The following is a 7,783-nucleotide window of genomic DNA, read 5'->3' as shown; positions in this document are numbered from 1 at the left end:
CACCCTTGCACTTCCCTGTTATTATTGGCTGTCCTATTTCCCGTTCCTTAACACAAAAATTAGTATTAGAGAATTCAAAATTAACAGGAAATTGGCCAGTAAGCTGACTTACAGAGAGCAAACTTTTTGTTAAGTCAGGAACAAGTAGGACATCACGAAGAGGTAAGGTAATATTCTTCTGTTTAGTGCAAAGGTCACCAATACCAAGGATAGGTAGAGAGGATCCATTTCCAATAAGAATCGAATCAGTACCAAAATATTCACGAATGTTGGTTAACATACTTGGCTTACCTGTCATGTGATTAGAAGCTCCCGTGTCTGAGGTCCATTCAGTGTCTATGATGGAGTTGTTTAGTGTGAGTGCTGCAAGTGCTTGTGGTGTATCATCACGTTGAGTAGGCTTCTTGTGTTGCGACTCAATTTTTACAGTAAAAAATTCAAATGTGAACTAATCAAGGTCAAAGTCAATTGAGGACTAAAATGAAATTAAATATTTTATTTGGGTTTATTTTACAATTGGCAAAATATAAAGGTTAAATTGGATACAATTTAAAGTTGGAAATTTATTTATATATTTTTGGAAGTTTAGGATTAAATGTGTTATGAAAAGGGAGTTGAAGGACTTAGTTTGCAATTTTTAGCAAGTGGATCATTAAATCACTAGAATTGATCCATTTTTCTCTCAAAAACACACACACACACACACACTAAAAAATGGGGGCAGAGAGCTGGAAGACAAAGAAAGAAGGAAAAACTAAGGAAAAAAGAGAAGAAAAAGAGAAAGAAGGAAGAAAGGAAAAAAAAGGGAAGAAGAGGACGCGAGGTAAGGTTAATCCTTTCAAGTTTGGGTTTAATTTTTTCAATTGTTTTAAGTGATAAAGTATGATTTATGTTAAAATTCTAGGGTTTTAACTTGTAGTAGAAATTTTTAAATTTAGGTGTGATAAGCACGAATTGGAGCTCAAGCTTCGGGATTACTTCATTTCCTATTTCAGCTAGGAGAGGAATATTATTTTTAGCAAACCCTAGAAAATTTATTTGGGATTTTTAGATTAAGTATGTTCATGAAAATGATGATGTTGAGAAAATAATTATTTGGAAGCATAAAATTATGGAACAAGAGGAAAATTTAATTGGTCGAATTATAGCGACTAGTTGTCATTAGAATGAAGTGGGTTGTCATAGTAATGCTTGGAAATGAAGGTTATGTTGATAAATTAGTTATTAGTCAAGGGATTATAAAGTGTGATTAGCTCTAATTAATAAAGGAAAATTTGGGAATTTATTAAAGTATCAAGAAATTTAATTTAAGTTCTATCATTAGATATTAAGGTTTCTTGATTTGATAGTAGATAAATTGGTTATAAATATCTTATTTTAGGTGGTGACGAGGAGATTTGAAATGTTTATCAGGCAGTCTAGCTTGTAGTTCGTACTTTGTGAGTGTATAAAACTTATTTTTTAAAAATAAGTCTTCTTTAAATTTAAAGTTATTTATTTTATAAAGTTGACTTCATAGCTTGATTTTCAGAATAAAATGGATTTTATTATCAATTGTTTTTAAAGTTAAATTCAGTTCAGTTAAATCATTTTAGTAACATATTATATTCTTATTACATGTTTCATTATAGTTAAAGTTATTTTTAAAACCACCAGAAAGTATCCATGTGATTTTACTCTAGTCTGCACTGGTGTGAATGTGTTTCCACGGTGTATGATCAGCCATGGTGAATTTACCCGCTCTGCACTATTGTGAATGTGTTTCCATAGTGTATGGCCAGATTATCAGAGGTCTTTGGGACTCACTTTCGTACACACATAGACTTTGGGTCGTGTACTAGGATGATTAACCTTTAGGGCAGCTCTGCGTACGTATGACCAGATTATCAGATGTGAATAGACTTGCCTTGTACATTGAGATTACTCTGTACATGAGTAAGGCTATTCATAGGGTACCTTTTTGGGTGTGATTCAGCTTATAGAGTTTAGTTTCATTAGTTCTCAAAAATAAAGTTTCCAGCTTATAACATTGAATAATACCAATATTTTAAAGAATTTTATAATGTAATCATGTTTAGTTTTTAAAAGTGTTACTAGATTCAGAATTTCTCAAGGATTTAGTAAAGTTAAAATTTTTAGAAATGTATAAATGAAAAAGTTTATTTATTTGCAAACTATCCACTCACTGAGTTACAAACTCATATATTTTATCATGTTTTTCCTATCAGGAGACCGTTGATTTTGAGATACTTGGAAAAGCCTGCTGAAGTGAAAGAGACCGTTTCATAGTATGTAATGAATAGTTGGGGACTCATGTTTATTAAGTACTATGTCTAGTATTTTGTTTGTCATGCACTTCGTAGAAGGGTTTATAATTGATGTAATGCTTGCATGTTAACATGATGATGTTTTAGAAGTACTCAGTCGAGTTCAGTTGTATTTTGTTTTAGTTGTGGTGGTATTAGTGGAAGTGGTGGTTTCCAAAAATTTTGGTTTGAATGTCTATATGAGGTTTTGTTGATTTTTTAGGTTGGTTTTGTCCATTTTTCAGGGGAAACTCTATCAAAATTTTTATAGAATTATATCACAGTCAAAGTATATCAAGTTTGTCTTGGTGGTGGATTCGGCATTTGGCTGGCATCTACATCGGCGCATGACACGCGTCGAGTCAATTAGGTTGAATCGGGATGGGTCGTGTCAATTGGTATCAGAGCATGGTCTTAGAGTTTATGAGTAACATTGCATGTATCTAATGTTTGTATATCACACATTATTGTAGGTAAGTCATGCGTGGTAGAGGCAGAACTCGCAGGTATCAAAATCTAGTATCTTAAGCTCATAATACTCCTGAAGAAAGACATGTTGGAGGGGCTAGTGGGGCTGTTGAATCAATGTACAAGACATGTTGGAGGGGCTAGTGGGGCTGTTGAATCAATGTACCAGTCTCAGGTGCAACCTGACCCCATCACCGATAGAATAGCCGTAGCTATTGCTTCCCTTCTACCCAATACCAATAGAGATAACTCTATTGAGAGGGCGATGAAACTTGGAGCAAACTCTTTTACGGGTACATCTAATCCAGTTGATGCCGAACTTTGGATGAAAACTTTGGGAAGTATATTTGATGTGATCGAATGCTCAGAGGATAAAAAATTACACATTGCTGTATTTTTATTGAAGGGAGGAGCTACTGATTGGTGGATTTCATTTCGACGTCGGTATCGAGATCCGAGTATTATCACCTGGACCATTTTCAAATAAGCTTTCTATGAAACATATTATCTTCCATTTTATCGTGATGCAAAACAAAATGAATTTTTAAGATTGGTTCAGGGGTCTATGTCAGTTGCTAAATATCATGTAAAGTTTGTCAAACTGTCTAAGTATGCAAGTGCTTTGGTTGCTAAGGAGAGAGATAAGTGTAGACGGTTTGAGCAAGGATTGAGAGCAGAGATTCGGCCTATGGTTACTGCTCATGGGCATCAAAATTTTGGTATGTTGGTTGAGGCGGCATTGAGGGTTGAGACAACTATTCGTGAAAGAAGTAATCAAGGAGCACAGGTGACCTTTCGAGGTGGTAGTAGTCAAACAGGAGCTTCAGGAGAAAGGTTCAAGAAGAACAGAAAAGGATTTTGGCCAGGTGTCACTAAATCTGGCAGTTTTAAATCTAAGTCTGGGAGTTCTAGCTCTAGTCAGGGATCAAGACATAGCCAGAGTTTTGGACAGCAGTCGGTGGGGAGCCATTCTTATGTGCAGGGTCTTTCACAGAGAATTCAAGAAGCGAGGCAGAGTGAGGTTTCTGATCATTGGAGCTTCCCACAGTGCTAGACTTGTGGGAAGTTTCATCTAGGCGAGTGTCTTCGAGGGGTTGGAGTTTGTTACCAGTGTGGTCAGATGGGACACATAAAGGAAAGATTGCCCAGCCAAATTTCAGCAGATTGGAGTATCTCAGATAGTATCTCCTCAGCTAGGGATCAGTACGACCAGACAGAACAGGGATCAAAGAGCTCCATCAGTAGGATCGACGGGGGCCACAGAATCTAATGCTGCTAGGGATAGTGCTTCTAGACAGGGAACCCAGGCAGGTCAATCCAGGACTCAGGGCAATGTGTTTGCTATGACACAGCAGGAGGCAAAGGAGTCACCAGATGTGGTAGTGAGTATGTTATCTATTTTTGGTAGAAATGCTCATTCTTTAATTGATTCGTGTGCTACGCATTCCTTTATTTCTCATACACTTGCTAGCTATGCTGATCAAATGTCAGAACATTTAGATAATGAATTTGTAGTAGTGACTCCAATAGGGGACTCACTTTTAGCTAATCGGGTATATAAAGATTGTGAGATTAGAGTGAACAATCATGAGTTGAAAGCATATTTAATTTCCCTTGGCATTCATGATTTTGATGTTATCTTGGCGATGGACTTTCTATCTAGTCACCGTGCTTCAGTTGATTGTTTTTGCAAGGAAGTGGTATTTAGAAGTCCAGGAGAGCTTGAAATTGTCCTCACTGGAGAGCGTAGAATTTTGACATATTGTGTAATATCTATCCTGGATGCTCATAGAATGCTTAAAAAGGGTTGTGATGCATATTTGGCTCATATAATTGATACTCAGATTACAAAGTGGGCAATTGACTATATATCAGTTGTGCTAGATTTCCCTGATGCCTTCTAGAAGACCTTTCGGGATTATCCCCAGACAGGGAGATCGAATTCTGTATTGATTTGATTCTTGGGACTGCAATTATTTCACAGGCACCTTATCGAATGGCTCAGAAAGAATTAAAGGTAAAATTACAAGAATTGGTTGATAAGGGTTTCATTAGACCCAGTGCATCCCCATGGGGAGTACCTGTATTATTTGTGAAGAAGAAAGATGGCACTCTGAGATTATGTATTGACTATAGACCGCTGAATAAGATGATTATTCGCAATATTATCATCTACCCTGCATTGATGATTTGTTTGATCAACTTCGAGATGCCTCAGTATTTTCAAAGATTGATTTACGTTCAGGGTATTATCAGCTCAGAATTAGAGATGTTGATGTACCAAAGACTGCTTTTCGGTCTCGGTATGGTCAATATGAATTGTTGGTGATGCCGTTTGGATTAACTAATGCCCCGGCTGCATTTATGGATTTGATGAATAATGTGCTTCACCCATATTTAGACAAATTTGTGATTGTTTTTATTGATGTTATATTGGTTTATTCTCACAATCGTGATGAGCATGCTAAACATTTGAGGATTATCTTGCAGACTTTGCGAGATAAGCAATTGTATGCTAAATTTAGCAAATGTGAATTTTGGTTGGATAAAGTTGTGTTTCTAGGTTATGTTATCTCAGCAAAAGGCATTTATGTAGATCCTTAAAAAAATTGAGGCAGTTATGAGATGGGAACACCCTACTAACGTTACAGAAGTACGGAGTTTCCTTGGGCTAGCAGGTTATTATCGTCGGTTTGCAGAGAATTTCTTCAAAATTGATGTTCCTTTGACTAATTTAACTCGAAAGAACACCGAATTTGTGTGGAATGAGGAATGTGAGAAGAGTTTTCAAGAGTTGAAGAAAATGTTAACTTCTGCTCCTATACTTACTCTTCCATCTCCAGGTGAAGAGTTTGTGATTTATAGTGATACTTCACGTCAAGGATTGGGTTGTGTTCTAATGCAAAATGGGAAAGTTGTAGCTTATGCTTTAAGACAATTGAAGAAGCATGAGTTAAATTACCCAACTAATGATTTGGAGTTAGCTGCAGTACTGTTGGCATTGAAGATTTGGATTTATGGTGAGAAATGTCAAATATTTACTGATCACAAAAGTTTGAAGTATATTTTTTATCAGAAAGAACTGAAACTGAGGCAGAGAAGATGGTTGGAGTTGATTAAGGATTATGATTGTAAGATTGACTACCATCCAGAAAAAGCTAACGTGGTTGCAGATGCTCTTAGTAGGAAGACTAGTTCTTCCTCTCCAGCTAGTGCAGTTTATGCTTCTTTAATTTGTGAATTCAAGAAATTGCACGCTCAATTGTCAGCTACTACTTCAGGTGCTGTATTAGCTCATTTTCAGGTGAGGCCTACTTTAATTGATAAGGTTATAGAAGCTCAAACCCAAGACCTAACAATGATAACTTTGAAAGAAGAAGTTAGTGTTGGGTTACGAACGAATTATGTTATTAGGAAGGATGGTTCATTGGGTATGGGTAATAATAGATAATGTGTTCCAGATATCCCAGAATTGAACAAGGAAATTTTAAAAGAGGCACACAGTTCTGCTTATGCTATGCATCCATGTAATATTAAAATGTATCATACATTGAAGGATCATTATTGGTGGAAAGGTATGAAGAGGGAGATAGCAGATTTTGTATCCAAATGTCTTATATGTCAGCAGGTAAAGCCAGTTCGCAGAAAACAGCAGGACTTTTACAGCCATTGCCTATTCCAGAATGTAAATGGGAGCACATTACTATGGACTTTTTATTTGGTCTTCCTTGTACTCAAAATGGTCATGATGGAGTTTGGGTGATTGTAGATCGTTTGACGAAAACTGCCAAGTTCTTGCCGATCAAAGCCACTTATACTTTAAATAAGTTGGCCAAGTTGTATGTGGATGAGATAGTGAGCTCATTTGGTACTCCATTATGTCTGATAGAGACCCTCATTTTACATCTAAATTTTGGCTCAGTTTACAGAAAGCCATGGGTACTAAACTATATTTCAGTACAGCTTTTCATCCTCAGATAGATGGCCAGTCATAGAGGACCATACAGACTCTTGAGGATATGTTAAGGGCTTGTGTTTTAGAGCTCAAAGGTAGCTGGGATACTCACATGTCATTGATGGAGTTTGCTTACAATAATAGTTACCACTCTAGTATAGAAATGGCTCCTTTTGAAACTCTATATGGTCGAAAGTGCATAACACCAGTTTGTTGGGATGAAGCTGATTAGAGGAAGTTAGTAGGCCCTGAATTGGTTCAAATGACGTCCGAAAGTGTGGAATTGATCAAAGAAAAGTTGAAAGCAGCTTAGGATAGACAGAAAAGTTATGCGGATATGCGTAGGAAAGATCTTGAATTTGCTGTAGGAGATAAGGTTTTTCTTAAATTATCTCCTTGGAAAGGGATATTGAGATTTGGTAAGCGAGGAAAGTTGAGTCCACGATATATTGGACCTTATGAGATTACTGAACGGATTGGCTCAGTTGCATATCGATTAAATTTACCAGATGAATTATCTCAGATCCATGATGTTTTTCATGTTTTCATGCTTCGCAAGTACGTAGCAGATCCCTCTCATGTTCTGGAGTCTTAGCCAATTCAATTATAGGAGAATTTGACTTATATAGAAGAGCCAGTGAGAATCTTAGACAAGAAAGTACAAACTCAATGAAACAAGACAATTTCACTTGGCAGAATCAAACAGTAAAAGAGGCTACATGGGAGAACGAGGGTCAGATACGTGCTCAATATTCTCATTTATTCATTGCCTAGTCAGTTGCCAGTTGAATTTCAAGGACGAAATTCTTTTAAGAAGGTAAGATTGTTACAACTCAATTTTTATAGTAAAAAATTCAAATGTTGACTAATCAAGGTCAAAGTCAATTAAGGATTAAAATGAAATTAAATATTTTATTTGGGTTTATTTTGCAGTTGGCAAAATATGAAGGTTAAATTGGATACAATTTGAAGTTGGAAATTTATTTATATATTTTTGGAAGTTTAGGATTAAAAGTGTTATGAAAAAGGAGTTGAATGACTTATTTTACAATTT

The 7,783-nt window shown here is 36.1% G+C and overlaps 1 long non-coding RNA gene across 1 annotated transcript; it reads left to right on the top strand.

Moving 5' to 3' along the window:
• The first annotated feature begins 807 nt into the window (after positions 1–807).
• On the top strand, positions 808–2,850 carry LOC111402642. The gene is made up of 3 exons (XR_002704317.1): positions 808–823; positions 2,229–2,288; positions 2,780–2,850. It is a non-coding gene; the product is annotated as an uncharacterized LOC111402642 (long non-coding RNA).
• Positions 2,851–7,783: the final 4,933 nt, after the last annotated feature.

Source organism: Olea europaea, chromosome 10 (genome assembly GCF_002742605.1).
Source record: "Olea europaea var. sylvestris chromosome 10, O_europaea_v1, whole genome shotgun sequence".
Lineage (NCBI taxonomy): Eukaryota > Viridiplantae > Streptophyta > Magnoliopsida > Lamiales > Oleaceae > Olea > Olea europaea.
The sequence above is the reverse complement of the archived record's forward strand: the minus strand, read 5'-3'. Positions and strand labels throughout refer to the sequence as shown.